Raw genomic sequence first — 13,732 nt, forward strand, 5'->3', positions numbered from 1 at the left:
TCTACATGGTACAATAAAATACCTACTTGAAGAAATAGAGCATATCCAGAGGAAATATTTTGGAAGTGAAAGGCACTTACAAAATGCAATACCTTTACAACAGACTAGCAACAATTGTACAGATGGCAACCTTCTACTACACACATACAAAAAAGAAATACTAAAATTTAAAAGTACATCAGCTGAAGTACCAAACCATGTGTGCGTGTGTTGCCGCAGAACTTTTTATAAAAGTAATACGAAAACTGTAGACATAACATACAAAATAGAAGACAATGAAGATTCTAAATGGTTTGAATTAGCTCTGTACCTTATAGCAGAAAACAAATATGAAATAAATGACCCCTTAATACTTTGCACTTACTGCACTACAAAACTTGACAACAACCAAACTCCTTCACGTACTATCACAAATAACTTGAAATTATTCCCACTACCAAAACCCCTGCAACAACTCAATTTATATGAGAGCATCATAATTCAAACAGTGCACCCATTTCAAGCAATAATACGCCTTCAACCAAAAACAGCAAAATTACCTCCCTCTGAATTAGTGAAAGGCATTTGTGGCAAAGTAGTTTATTTACCATTAGATCTGAAAGAAAATGTGAACACTCTGGGAGTATAACGTCCAATAAAGCAATCTTTAATTGTCTTAGTAAATGGTGTACCTACAAAAGACAAAAAAATAGGGCAACAACTCATAGACTTACACAAATTTAGACAAGCCTTGCTATATCTAAAAGACAATAATGAATACTACAAAGAAATGAATATTGTAGAAACCTTGAAGGAAACCACTAAAATAATTCAAGAGTCAACAGAAACTGGTCAATTTGAACTTCTAGATCCTGCTACACCATCCAATATTTTAGAACATTATACAATTCATCTATTACACTCTAGTGACACCATAGATGATGCACTAGAAACATTCCAAATGCGAAAAACCAAAGGATCACCAATCAGCGATTGGAAAAAAGTATAGAAGCACGTGCCTTTCCTTTATTCTTTCCTACTGGAAAAGGAGGAAGGTACGATGATAGACCCATACAGATAACAGCATCAGAATACCGCTTGTTACGAATGTATTTTGAAGATCCCAGATTTAGACCAAATGTGGAATACATATTCCACCTACTTTTGGAAAGTGAACTAGCAACTCTATGCTATGGATTCGTAAACACATTAAAATCAGGTACTCAATTTCAAAATATGTCAGCTATGCAATTACTACAAAAAGTACAAGAAAAAGATGAGGTTCCACCATCAAGCAAAACAAATCTGTTAGAAAACATGCCTGGTACTAAAGAGTACTGGTTCAGAAGTCACAGAGATGTACGTTGTCTGATATGAAACCTTGGCCTGCCGACTTGGTTTGTTACATTAAGTTGTGCAGAATATGCATTGGATGATTTATATGGTTATCTACTCATAGCAAACAAAAACAAAACAAACATAGATATACTAACACCTGGAGATCTTTGCTCTCTAGATCCTGTTAATGTTTCAAGATATTTCCATCATCGCTTCACTGCTATGCTACACTTTGTTTGTAATAAAACTGTTCCTCCCCTTGGAGAAGTGCAACACTTCTTTTGGAGAAAAGAATACCAAGCCAGAGGAGCACTAAATATCGACATGCTTTTATAGATTAAAGATGCTCCTAAATTTGGTCAAGACAGTGATTCCACTGTTTTACAGTTTATCGAAAAATATGTCACTGTCCATCAGAAGCAACAAATAGTGATGTTCATGCGGAATATGTACAATTTCAAAGGCACAAATGTGGGAAATATTGTCATCGCAAATACAAAAACAAAGGGAAATACTACACCAAATTTTGCTTTGGTTTCCCTAGACCAGTTACAGAAACAGGTGAAGTGAACAACTTCATGTCTTCAGTTAGACATAGGGCCTCATTCCGACTCAGGCGTTAAGGGGTTTACGGCGCCGTAAACGGCGCCGACCCTTAACGCCTGATTACAAGGTTCCCTTTTGCGGGATGGCTGTTTAACGCCTGCTTTTTGCAGGCATTAAAATCCATGCCGCAAAGGGACCTTGGCGATAATTACGGCACCGTAATTTACGGTGCCGTAATTATCGCCTTTCCCCATTCCCGTTATGCCCTATGGGGAAAAAATGGGAATGGGGAAGGGGCCATTGGTGAATGGGGAATTACCGCCCCACTCACCTTGGAATGGGGCGGTAATTCCGTCATCCACCATGGCGGAATTGCAACCTTAGCGGCATGGACCATGGTGCTAACAGCACCATGGTCCTCTGCCAAGGTTGTAATGAGGCCCATAGTGTTATAGGTAAATCACCTAAGAACACATATTACATACAAAGATGCAATCATTGCCCTCTTATGGAATGCAAACATAGATGTGCAGTACATTGCAGACAATTTCACTGCAGTTGCATGGTATGTTACAGCCTACTTAACGAAAGCAGAAAAAACATTGCTGCAAGACCTTTGGAATGACCTATCATTGGACAAAACACTGTCTCATAAATTGTACAGCTTAGGCATAAAAATGCTCTCCTATAGAGAATGTGGCTGCTATGAAGCTGCAGATCGTTTAACTGGTACTGCTTTATATGGAGAATCTGAAAATATAGTATGGCTAAGTCTTGGTCCTGCTAAATTTAGAAAAGAAAGTTCTCAAATCATACGACGACTTAGAAACAATAGCCAAAAATTATCCCAACAGCCAAATTGTGAAGGTAGCTTAGTGAAACTTACCAAAGAAACTTAATTAATCATATAAAATTGTCATTAAAAACTCCTCAACATAAAGAACTATATTCCAAGTCCCTGTTACAACTTTTTAAACCATGGAGAAAAGAAGAATAGATACTAGGTATCTATGACTATTATGAAGACGCTTTCAAAGCAAATGAAAGCACTATAACCAATGTAAACTTTACACAGTACAAAACAATGTTGCACAATGAACAGCAACACAAAGAAGAACTCCAGGTTCAACTAGATAGGGACACTCCCAACAGTAGTCAACCTTCTGCAACAGGAAGCCAAGAACCACTGGGACAGCCACTAATAGCAAATGAGGCAGAATTAGCTATGACAGAAGTAGAAAACACCATGTGTCACTATGAAGAAGATACAGAAGACTTAAAGCATTCCATTTTTCAAGAAGTAACAAAAGAAATTGCACATGGTGTACAGCATGAAAATAAAGAATATACCTGCGAAAATTACAAACATATATTACGATATGTCAGTGGTGAAGCTGGTTCAGGCAAAACATTCTTAATCAAAATCATCAGCAAGTTCCTTCAACAATTAACAAACAACAGACTGTCAGCTGTTGTAACTGCCCCCATAGGTCTAGCTGCCTACAACATAGGCAGTGTCACTTTACACCGATTACTACTCCTTCCAATAGAAAACCAAAACAAATTAGAATATTACAAACTTTCTACAGAAGCTGCAATGGAATTACGCAGAGTGTTAAAACAAATGAAAATTCTGCTAATAGATGAGGTGAGCGTGGTCTCCAATCTAATGTTGGCTTTGATTCGCCTCAGATTACAAGAAGTACTCAAAACAAACTACAAAAAGTGAAAAGTAAACCTATTTTTAAAACCTTAGGACACAAGCTCTGCCATAAAACGGTTGGCAGCATAGGAAATGTTGACCTTTGGCAACATTTCAAATACTGAGAATTAAGAGACAACATGCGCCAGTCTGTAGACCTCACCTGCACCAACATTTTAAAAAGTATTAAAGTTGGCGTACTTAAAGATGCTCCTAAATTTGGTCAAGACAGTGATTCCACTGTTTTACAGTTTATCGAAAAATATGTCACTGTCCATCAGAAGCAACAAATAGTGATGTTCATGCGGAATATGTACAATTTCAAAGGCACAAATGTGGGAAATATTGTCATCGCAAATACAAAAACAAAGGGAAATACTACACCAAATGCTGCTTTGGTTTCCCTAGACCAGTTACAGAAACAGGTGAAGTGAACAACTTCATGTCTTCAGTTAGACATAGGGCCTCATTCCGACTCAGGCGTTAAGGGGTTTACGGCGCCGTAAACGGCGCCGACCCTTAACGCCTGATTACAAGGTTCCCTTTTCCGGGATGGCTGTTTAACGCCTGCTTTTTGCAGGCATTAAAATCCAAGCCGCAAAGGGACCTTGGCGATAATTACGGCACCGTAATTTACGGTGCCGTAATTACCGCCTTTCCCCATTCCCGTTATGCCCTATGGGGAAAAAATGGGAATGGGGAAGGGGCCATTGGTGAATGGGGAATTACCGCCCCACTCACCTTGGAATGGGGCGGTAATTCCGCCATCCACCATGGCGGAATTGCAACCTTAGCGGCATGTACCATGGTGCTAACAGCACCATGGTCCTCTGCCAAGGTTGTAATGAGGCCCATAGTGTTATAGGTAAATCACCTAAGAACACATATTACATACAAAGATGCAATCATTGCCCTCTTATGGAATGCAAACATAGATGTGCAGTACATTGCAGACAATTTCACTGCAGTTGCATGGTATGTTACAGCCTACTTAACGAAAGCAGAAAAAACATTGCTGCAAGACCTTTGGAATGACCTATCATTGGACAAAACACTGTCTCATAAATTGTACAGCTTAGGCATAAAAATGCTCTCCTATAGAGAATGTGGCTGCTATGAAGCTGCAGATCGTTTAACCGGTACTGCTTTATATGGAGAATCTGAAAATATAGTATGGCTAAGTCTTGGTCCTGCTAAATTTAGAAAAGAAAGTTCTCAAATCATACGACGACTTAGAAACAATAGCCAAAAATTATCCCAACAGCCAAATTGTGAAGGTAGCTTAGTGAAACTTACCAAAGAAACTTAATTAATCATATAAAATTGTCATTAAAAACTCCTCAACATAAAGAACTATATTCCAAGTCCCTGTTACAACTTTTTAAACCATGGAGAAAAGAAGAATAGATACTAGGTATCTATGACTATTATGAAGACGCTTTCAAAGCAAATGAAAGCACTATAACCAATGTAAACTTTACACAGTACAAAACAATGTTGCACAATGAACAGCAACACAAAGAAGAACTCCAGGTTCAACTAGATAGGGACACTCCCAACAGTAGTCAACCTTCTGCAACAGGAAGCCAAGAACCACTGGGACAGCCACTAATAGCAAATGAGGCAGAATTAGCTATGACAGAAGTAGAAAACACCATGTGTCACTATGAAGAAGATACAGAAGACTTAAAGCATTCCATTTTTCAAGAAGTAACAAAAGAAATTGCACATGGTGTACAGCATGAAAATAAAGAATATACCTGCGAAAATTACAAACATATATTACGATATGTCAGTGGTGAAGCTGGTTCAGGCAAAACATTCTTAATCAAAATCATCAGCAAGTTCCTTCAACAATTAACAAACAACAGACTGTCAGCTGTTGTAACTGCCCCCATAGGTCTAGCTGCCTACAACATAGGCAGTGTCACTTTACACCGATTACTACTCCTTCCAATAGAAAACCAAAACAAATTAGAATATTACAAACTTTCTACAGAAGCTGCAATGGAATTACGCAGAGTGTTAAAACAAATGAAAATTCTGCTAATAGATGAGGTGAGCGTGGTCTCCAATCTAATGTTGGCTTTGATTCGCCTCAGATTACAAGAAGTACTCAAAACAAACTACAAAAAGTGAAAAGTAAACCTATTTTTAAAACCTTAGGACACAAGCTCTGCCATAAAACGGTTGGCAGCATAGGAAATGTTGACCTTTGGCAACATTTCAAATACTGAGAATTAAGAGACAACATGCGCCAGTCTGTAGACCTCACCTGCACCAACATTTTAAAAAGTATTAAAGTTGGCGTACTTAAAGATGCTCCTAAATTTGGTCAAGACAGTGATTCCACTGTTTTACAGTTTATCGAAAAATATGTCACTGTCCATCAGAAGCAACAAATAGTGATGTTCATGCGGAATATGTACAATTTCAAAGGCACAAATGTGGGAAATATTGTCATCGCAAATACAAAAACAAAGGGAAATACTACACCAAATGCTGCTTTGGTTTCCCTAGACCAGTTACAGAAACAGGTGAAGTGAACAACTTCATGTCTTCAGTTAGACATAGGGCCTCATTCCGACTCAGGCGTTAAGGGGTTTACGGCGCCGTAAACGGCGCCGACCCTTAACGCCTGATTACAAGGTTCCCTTTTCCGGGATGGCTGTTTAACGCCTGCTTTTTGCAGGCATTAAAATCCAAGCCGCAAAGGGACCTTGGCGATAATTACGGCACCGTAATTTACGGTGCCGTAATTACCGCCTTTCCCCATTCCCGTTATGCCCTATGGGGAAAAAATGGGAATGGGGAAGGGGCCATTGGTGAATGGGGAATTACCGCCCCACTCACCTTGGAATGGGGCGGTAATTCCGCCATCCACCATGGCGGAATTGCAACCTTAGCGGCATGTACCATGGTGCTAACAGCACCATGGTCCTCTGCCAAGGTTGTAATGAGGCCCATAGTGTTATAGGTAAATCACCTAAGAACACATATTACATACAAAGATGCAATCATTGCCCTCTTATGGAATGCAAACATAGATGTGCAGTACATTGCAGACAATTTCACTGCAGTTGCATGGTATGTTACAGCCTACTTAACGAAAGCAGAAAAAACATTGCTGCAAGACCTTTGGAATGACCTATCATTGGACAAAACACTGTCTCATAAATTGTACAGCTTAGGCATAAAAATGCTCTCCTATAGAGAATGTGGCTGCTATGAAGCTGCAGATCGTTTAACCGGTACTGCTTTATATGGAGAATCTGAAAATATAGTATGGCTAAGTCTTGGTCCTGCTAAATTTAGAAAAGAAAGTTCTCAAATCATACGACGACTTAGAAACAATAGCCAAAAATTATCCCAACAGCCAAATTGTGAAGGTAGCTTAGTGAAACTTACCAAAGAAACTTAATTAATCATATAAAATTGTCATTAAAAACTCCTCAACATAAAGAACTATATTCCAAGTCCCTGTTACAACTTTTTAAACCATGGAGAAAAGAAGAATAGATACTAGGTATCTATGACTATTATGAAGACGCTTTCAAAGCAAATGAAAGCACTATAACCAATGTAAACTTTACACAGTACAAAACAATGTTGCACAATGAACAGCAACACAAAGAAGAACTCCAGGTTCAACTAGATAGGGACACTCCCAACAGTAGTCAACCTTCTGCAACAGGAAGCCAAGAACCACTGGGACAGCCACTAATAGCAAATGAGGCAGAATTAGCTATGACAGAAGTAGAAAACACCATGTGTCACTATGAAGAAGATACAGAAGACTTAAAGCATTCCATTTTTCAAGAAGTAACAAAAGAAATTGCACATGGTGTACAGCATGAAAATAAAGAATATACCTGCGAAAATTACAAACATATATTACGATATGTCAGTGGTGAAGCTGGTTCAGGCAAAACATTCTTAATCAAAATCATCAGCAAGTTCCTTCAACAATTAACAAACAACAGACTGTCAGCTGTTGTAACTGCCCCCATAGGTCTAGCTGCCTACAACATAGGCAGTGTCACTTTACACCGATTACTACTCCTTCCAATAGAAAACCAAAACAAATTAGAATATTACAAACTTTCTACAGAAGCTGCAATGGAATTACGCAGAGTGTTAAAACAAATGAAAATTCTGCTAATAGATGAGGTGAGCGTGGTCTCCAATCTAATGTTGGCTTTGATTCACCTCAGATTACAAGAAGTACTCAAAACAAACTACAAAAAGTGAAAAGTAAACCTATTTTTAAAACCTTAGGACACAAGCTCTGCCATAAAACGGTTGGCAGCATAGGAAATGTTGACCTTTGGCAACATTTCAAATACTGAGAATTAAGAGACAACATGCGCCAGTCTGTAGACCTCACCTGCCCCAACATTTTAAAAAGTATTAAAGTTGGCGTACTATCTCAAGAAGCACAATCAATATTAAAAACCAGGCACATCCATGCACTTTATGGCCATAAATCATGTGCTACTGATGTCGAGGAAAAATTAGCACACAGAAATGTCACTTGTATGTCCTTGATGTCAGCTCTTGCAAGCTGTTCCAAGTTCAATGAAACAATGTTGAAAAAAGAAATGCAACGAGTAATTGAAATTTGCTCCACAGACAAACTGGACCTACATGGTATGACACTACCCATGTGTCAACAAGCCACAACAAGATTAAATGCCTTAGAAAACTCTATGTCCAACACAGCTGGTTTGGAGAAAGTATTTAAATGATATTTAAACTGTAGAGTAATGCTTAAACGTAACCTTGACATGGAGCAAGGACTAGTTAATGGAGCACTTGGTACAGTTGTTGGCTTTCAAACATACCCACGTGACAACAACATTCAGTTTGTCAATATTCTCTTTGACAAACTATCAGAAGTAAAAAGAATAGGACGCTCAACAGCTCAATTCTTTCTTTTCAAAGACATATATGTACGCAGAAAGCAATGTTCTCTAACTCTAGCATACACAGGCACCTTTCACAAATCACATGGTCTTACCCTAGATAAAGCATTAATAGATATTGGGAACACAGTCTTTAAAGAAGGCATGAGCTACGTAGCACTATCACATTAACGTGCACTTGACGGTCTATTTCTAATCAATTTTGATGCAAGGAAAGTAAACACTGATATTCCTTGCATTCTAGAATACAATAGATTACGTTCAGTGTACACCCCATCTAAAAACGTATCTTGCTCCACAAAAAGCAAAACGTTATAAAAGGAAACTACTTGAAACACAAATGCAACAGGATCTCACTGCAAATCCTCCAAAGTGAGTAAAAGAAGCTAATACTTCATCAATTACTACAAGCAAAGAAGAATGTACTACTCAAAGTAACTCAGATACTTCTTCAAAGAAGCAACACACACTCCAAAGAAATGACTTGCACACAGAACTATCCGGTCCATTCACATTTTCAAATGTAAATGGTGTAAATTACTATGCAAATGTAGCAATAAATATTCTATTTCAATTGCCACCAATTATTGACAACATTTACTTACATAATACAGACCAATTGTGTTTGCAAATGTTAGTCCTTCATAGAAATACAACCAACAATCCTGACAATACTTACAGTGTTCATGGAATAAAACAAGAATTGGACTACTGTGCTGGAATGTTGAAATTTACTATAAACTCACAAGAAGATCCAAAAGAATTTCTAATGAACTTACTCCAAGTACTGGAAAACAAAAATATACCTAATGATGAAATCTTCCAGATTTCATCCATGTGGACACATACATGCACTCTCTGCAACAATGTGGCACAGGAACAAATCCCTAATGAACGCTTTGTGTATGTATCAATACCTAACTGTGAATCCATTCCATTTCAGCAACTTGTACAAAATGCAAACCATGGCAGATTATGTATTTCCTGCAATTCAGATAATCGCTCCACCTTACAAATACAAACACATAGTAAATATGTAATACTTATGCTTTTACGTTACAATGCAGATTGTACCAAAAACAACTACAAGCTGACTGGATTCACACATTGTCAAGTATCACTTGTTAAGACAACCTTTACAACAATAGGTATAATCTACCATGCAGCAGCCACAACCAATGCATGTCACTACACTGCATATTTAATAAAGAATTGTGGATGGTTCGAATGTAATGATAATACTATTACTCTAAAGCAAAGATTATCAGCAAATCTTATAAACGCTTATTTTATATTCTTACCACCAAAATTTAATAACTAATCTGTGCATAGACAAAAATAAAACTTCAATTAGAAAACTATAAACAGTTACAATATGCCAACAGGTATCTAACTGCCTCAAAATTCTGCAACAACCAAACAGATAAATCAACACCACTAAATTATAAGAAGAAATGCACAGTTAGAATATGCCAACAAGTATCTAACTGCCCCAATGTTTTGCAAAAACCAAACAGATAAATCAATACCACTAAATTATAAGAAGAAATAAACTGTTAGAATATGCCAACAAGTATCTAACTGCCCCAATGGTTTGCAAAAACCAAACAGATAAATCAATACCACTAAATTATAAAAAGAAATAAACAGTTAGAATTCACCAACATGTATCTAACTGCAACAAAAATCTGCAACAACCCTACTGGTATATTAGCAAAGTTAATAATATAAATAAAAAAACTATAATCAGTTACAATTCGACATCAGGTATCTAACAATCTGCAACAACCAACAGATAGAACATTAGCCAGAAACAACAAGTAACACTAAAAATGAAGAAAAAAATGTACTGTACCATAACAAAAAAAAGTTTTTTTAATCCCACATGGATTTCTTTTTCTTCCACAGACCCAATGATTTAAGCAACAGACACAGAAACTGAGCAAATTGCACAGTACACAGGTTTGTAAACTACTAAACATGAGGGTCGAAATAAAGCAGAAATGTCTATTATGCAATGTAATAAGTGTTTATAAACTATGTACACTAACAAGATCTTTTCTTTTATGACAGAAATTGAAAAAGAATATCTGCTCCAGTTACCCAGGTCATGAAAACATTATATCCAATCACAAAAAATCAAACAGTAAGTATATTATAATAAATACAACTCATAAATACTGCTCCATAACACAACAATTGAAGCAAACATCTAACTATACACCACAATACAAAATGTTTACTTGCATGGATATGTTATACTGCATTGCTTGTTACCAAACTCTACAATCTTAATGACATGACGTAGCCAAAACATCACATACACACTATACAAATCAAACACAACACAAACTGTAGATTTGCAAATATTTGGTAGATGTTTGATTCTATGGGTGTGATCTATGGGTGTGATATACTGCGGTGGTTGTGGCAGGGCCTAGAGTCTTGGGTGCATGGCCTACCACACACATGGATCACACCCATACTTATATAGAATCAAACATTTTAACTGTGCTATATGGGCTACTCATACAGGATATTAATTACAATCAACACTCTACAAACAACCCAAAACCAATTTCATACTAGAGTAAAATAGCCAGAAGCGCATTTTTTTATGTCCATGGACAGCCGCAGTGACCGCGGACATGACAAACAGATCAGGGGTGCCTGCCACCTAAGTAAATGCAGCATTTGACCCATCTCTTACTCACTCACCCTCCCCAAGCACTCTTACACACCAACACACTTGCCAACAGTATATTTCTCTCCCGTTTGTTGCCGCACTGTCTGCGGATGTCCACGGATCCAAGATGGCAGACGCATCAAAACAATATGACACACCTCATGCTTGATTCGAGCCAATCGGCGAACACGTCACATGTCCGCGGACATGACGCAAGCCGATTAGCCAATCAGTCTCCTGTCTGATGAGCAAACAGGGTAATGTGTCCGCAGAGCAGACATAGATATCACTATTTTTTGTGACCTACTTTTTGGTCTTTTAAAAAAAAAACTGCTGGACATATTTTTACCAAATTTACAAAAGCACGCTTCGGGACCAAGCCGGTGCTCATGCCTCATATTTGGTGAAAATCCGTACAGCGGTTTGGGCTGTAGGTATGAGCAAAGATTTTTTGGCCATCCGTGTATGGGAAAAAAATACATTTTGGTACCCCCCTTATACAACAGTGGACCAAACCCCCCCTGGACCAAACCTCACCAAACTTTGCAAAAAAATTCAGAGTGGGCCATACACTTCTGCAAAGTTTGGTGAGGATTCGTTCAGGGGGAGCGAAGTTATAAGCAGTCCAAAAAGTACTCTTCCCTTGGGATTAGCAACTTAATCATAACTACACAGCCACTACTGTGGCCGTGTGATATAAATATATTTCTTAATTGCAATTTATTGGCAGTAATTTCAGCTCAATAATTGTATTTAAGCCATGCACGGATTGTAATGTACATGGAAACAACATGTAGAGGTCACTCATTCATTATAGGTACTGGGCATACACAGTGGTGTTTAGCCATCTATTCATCATGCCAGTTTAATTTATAATGTAAAATGTTCATTGCTTTTCATCTGTTCCGAAAGGATGGCCTGCAATGTTGCTTTAGGAGCAATGCTGTTGTTCTCAGGTCTTTAACCATTCATAGCATGCCTCAATTGCTTTGTTTCACACATCTGACACCCTACACCCCTGATCATGCCCCGCAGGCAGCCCATCACCCCTGACCATGACCCGCAGGCAGCCCGTCCACCCTGACCATGCCCCGCAGCCAGTCCATCCACCCTGAACATGCCCCGCAGGCAGCCCACACCACAGGGGACCACCCTAAACCCCTGGGCATGCCCTGCAGGCAGCCCATCACTCCAGACCATGAACCGCAGGCAGCCTATCACCCCTGACCATGACCCACAGGCAGCCCATCCACAGGGGACCAAACTACACCCCTGGGCATGCCCCGCAGGCAGCCCATCCACCCTGACCATGACCCACAGGCAGCCCATGACCCCTGACCATGACCCACAGGCAGCCCATCACCCCATACCATGACCCGCAGGCAGCCCATCATACCTGACCTTGACCCGCAGGAGATTTCACGCTTTTTGGCTGCCGCGAGCGGGGTACCCGTATTCAAGGGGGTTCCGTGAGTAGATTTTCACACGTTTTGGCTGCCGTGGGCGGGATACGTGTAGTTTTTCATGCAATTACAGTGTAGCGGGACTGTAAGCTGGTCCAGGGTTAGCGCGGCCCTTTGCACCATATTGGGGATTTCGATGGCTTTTCCTTGCACAACGGGCGTTCTTGGGGGCGTAATTAGCGCTGTGGGATGTTCGCTGTGCCACAGCTCAAAATGGCTTGGAAAATCCATGAATACGCGTGCACCAGAATGCTGTTTAGCGCACATGGCTGGTGCACGCTTGCGCAAGTTCCCTCTCTGTGCTGCCCGCGTGTGCTGCTTCTGCGATGAATTCTATGAATTACCCCCAAAATGTAGTTTGCAAAACATCTGACATTTTATTTTTTCCAAACCATTTTTTGAAAAAACATATTTTGGCTGGGAAAGGGCCAGAAATTGCCAATTTCACTTTGCATACAAAATTGGAGGAGCAGGCACATTTTGCCTGGAATTTTTCAATTTTCCAGCCAAATGTATTTCACCCACTGCACCCACCCCTACCATCATCCAGCCTAGAGCTCAAGGAGAAGAGAATAGTTATCAAGTGTTAAAGGCAGTGAGGAACTCAAGGAGGGTTAGCATTTGGAGTTGATGACAGTGGTAATTAAAGTGGAGATGTGTGTGAGTGTCATATCGGAGGAATTGCTACTGCATAGTCCAGAATAGAAGGTGTCATAATTGCCATTAGCCTCCAGGTAGAAACAATATTGTTAACCATGACATGTTTAAGGATTTTGGTCTAGAAATGTTAGACCAGAGAATTAATCACATAGCTGATGATTTAGGAGATGTATGAATACTGCTCTGCTTGAACAAGAGGAGAAGCCATTATATATAGGAGGTTCTGTCTATTTTGTGTGTGGAGATCCATCCATGGTTACCTAGAAACTGGGAAGGGACCTGTTATTTAGGGATACTTTTACCTGGTGTATTTCTTGCCATTTCTTGGGGTTTCCGATGAAGACGTGATGTTTGGCTGATGCTATTGGCTTAATGCCAAAAGGAGGGTCTGTTAGACCACAAAAGTAATCCCATAGCCAAATGATACGGTTCC

The sequence above is a fragment of the Ambystoma mexicanum genome, chromosome 7q, assembly GCF_040938575.1.
Source record: "Ambystoma mexicanum isolate Mex_15411 chromosome 7q, UKY_AmexF1_1, whole genome shotgun sequence".
NCBI classification, from domain to species: Eukaryota; Metazoa; Chordata; class Amphibia; order Caudata; family Ambystomatidae; genus Ambystoma; species Ambystoma mexicanum.